The sequence below is a fragment of the Triticum dicoccoides genome, chromosome 2B (assembly GCF_002162155.2).
Source record: "Triticum dicoccoides isolate Atlit2015 ecotype Zavitan chromosome 2B, WEW_v2.0, whole genome shotgun sequence".
NCBI lineage: Eukaryota > Viridiplantae > Streptophyta > Magnoliopsida > Poales > Poaceae > Triticum > Triticum dicoccoides.
The window spans coordinates 341,767,438-341,770,619 of NC_041383.1; positions in this window are offsets into that span (position 1 = coordinate 341,767,438).

Consider the following 3,182-nt stretch of genomic DNA (forward strand, 5'->3'; position numbering starts at 1 on the left):
CAAAAGTCATAGCCACTGCCAAAAACCCTAGGAAAATCGGTCCTACCGATAGGGATCTCGGTCTCACCGACATGGGATTGTAATCTCTCTGTTTCCCTTCGTAACGTTCCGGTCTAACCGAAGTGAGCGATCGGTCCCACCGAGATTGCAACGTAAACTCTCTGTTTCCCTTTTGTAACATTTCGGTCTCACCGAAAAGAGCAAATCGGTCCCACCGAGTTTACCTGACCAACTCTCTGGGAAGCTTATTACCAAAACCGGTCTCACCGAGTTTGTGTAATCGGTCTTACCGAGATTACGTTATGCCCTAACCCTAACCGAATCGGTCTCACCGAGTTGCATGTCAGTCCCACCGAAAATCACTAACGGTCACTAGGTTTACTAAATCGGTCCGACCGAGTCTGTTGAACCGGTCCCACCGAGTTTGGTAAATTGTGTGTAACAGTTAGATTTTGTGTGGAGGCTATATATACCCCTCCACCTCCTCTTCATTCGTGGAGAGAGCCATCAGACTAAACCTACACTTCCAACTTACCATTTCTGAGAGAGAACCACCTACTCATGTGCTGAGGCCAAGATATTCCATTCCTACCATATGAATCTTGACCTCTAGCCTTCCCCAAGTTGCTTTCCACTCAAATCTTCAGTCAACCAGATCCAAATCCTATGAGAGAGAGTTGAGTGTTGGGGAGACTATCATTTGAAGCACAATAGCAAGGAGTTCATCATTAATGCACCATTTGTTACTTCTTGGAGAGTGGTGTCTCCTAGATTGGCTAGGTGTCACTTGGGAGCCTTCGACAAGATTGTGGAGTTGAACCAAGGAGTTTGTAAGGGCAAGGAGATCGCCTACTTCATGAAGATCTACCGCTAGTGAGGCAAGTCCTTCGTGGGCGACGGCCATGGTGGTATAGACAAGGTTGCTTCTTCGTGGACCCTTCGTGGGTGGAGCCATCCGTGGACTCGCGCAATCGTTACCCTTCATGGGTTGAAGTCTCCATCAACGTGGATGTACGATAGCACCACCTATCGGAACCACGCCAAAAACATCCGTGTCTCCAATTGCGTTTGAATCCTCCAAACCCTTCCCTTTACTTTCGTGCAAGTTGCATGCTTTAAGTTCCGCTGCCTATATACTCTTTGCATGCTTGCTTGAATAGTGTGATGATTGCTTGACTTGTCCTAAGATAGCTAAAATCTGTCAAACTCTAAAATTGGGAAAAGGTTAAGTTTTTAATTTGTCAAGTAGTCTAATCACCCCCCTCTAGACATACTTCAAGGTCCTACAGCTAGCTACAAAGATAAGAGGGTTGTGTGGGTGTAAAAGACGAATAGAGATCATATATACTTCATTATAAAAAGCGAATTCGGATATTTGAAAATTTATCATAGTGTTTTAAACCGACGCATGTGTGAATATATATAACGGTGATACACATGGTGTGGTTATGAACATGTTATACTACATTTAATATATTTTATCTCTATTCTTATAAAAAAATGGAGTTGTTGATGATGGTGTGCTTGCCATGCTGCATTATAGGTCGTCCAATTTATATCTGGCGGATAGCAAGGAAACTATGATGGTTGAAGTTGGCAACAATCATGATTGTAGATTCTTATTGAAATAGATAAACGAATTCAAATTTAGTTCGAATTGCAGCGGTAGTATAGACATTTGGAATGCACTAAAATGTTGGTATGAGTAGGTTACATGCATTATACAGCAAGCAAAAAAATTTAATCGGACATAACATGGATTCATACTCCCTCCTTCCATCTATATAGGGCGTAATGAGATTTTTAAGACCGCCTTTGACTATTGACAAGATTAATAGTACATGACATGCACAATGTGAAAATTATATCATTGAAAGAACCTTTCACAGACGAATTTAACGGTGTGCTTTGTGTAACTTGCATGTCATATATCATTGCTCTAATATTTGGTCAAAGTTAGCATCAAAAAACGCATTAGGCCCTATATAGATGGAAGGACGGAGTAGCTTTGAATAGCATTTGTATAGTAAAACGGGGCAAGACTCTCTCTTTGTGTGGTGTGAATAGTTTTATTTTTTTTGTTTTCTTTTTGGTTGAGGGAAGTGCGAATTGATTTGGTACGTACAAGTACAATATTACTACACGTTAGGCTTGTCCCTAAAATTCAACCCGCGTCTTGTTATATCCCGAGAATTCAGATATCCTGCTCTCAAAACTGGCGCCTTCACAACCCGCGCCTTGCTATCCCGAAATTACAATGCGTGCGAAAACTCCCTCCAGCTGCCAAATCCCGACACGCGAAATCCGCCTTCTAACCCTGAGCCGAAAGGGCCGCTAGTTCAAATTGGTGGTGGGTACTTTTGTAACACACCCTCCATTTTGGACGAGCGCGTCCCTAACTCATGCTTCACCCCCTCTCATCGCCCCCTTTTCGCCATTCAAAATCCCAGGCCGCCATAACCTCTCCGCTCCATCCACGAAACCCCACCCTCCTCCATCTGCCACGTCACTGCTGCCCAGCCGGAGCCTCTTCCCCGACGATGTCGTCCACCACAACAGCTCTACGTCCCTCGTCCACCTCCCCGGATGAGGATCCGTCATCCATCTCGCCGTCCCGCTGGTTCAGCCGCACCGTCCTCCACCTCCAAGGAGCTACTCCGACGATCGCCTTGTCTATCGCGGCTACTCCATCCCCACAGTGCCGCCTTAACCTGCTCCACCGCAACCGTAGCATCCTCACCGACTCCTCGGATGAAGCTGATGGCTACTTGGTGCCACCAAAGAGGTTGTACACTCATCGCATCGCACCTTCTCCTTAACTCAACCTCCCGGCGCCGATGGTGCTCCATCCCGCACCCCCATGGAGCGGCTACCTTGAAGCCGGCGCCGGGGCGACATCTCCACGGCGGCTCTCCCCCAGTGCGAGGCCCCTTCGGCGGCAGCGTCCATACCAGCCGGATCTGCTGCTGCTGCTTCGGCTCTCCCTCGCTCGCTCGCACTGCTGCTGCTGCTCCGGCTCTCGCTCGATCGCTCGCTCGCCCAGCTGCTGCTGCTGCTCTCCCCCTCGCTCGTGCTGCTGCTCTGCTCCGATTAAGCCACACTTCAGTCGACTGAATCGACTTTTGGGTCAGTCGATTTTCAGGGATTGGGGGCTCGCCGGAGTTAAGGAAGAACCACCCGCA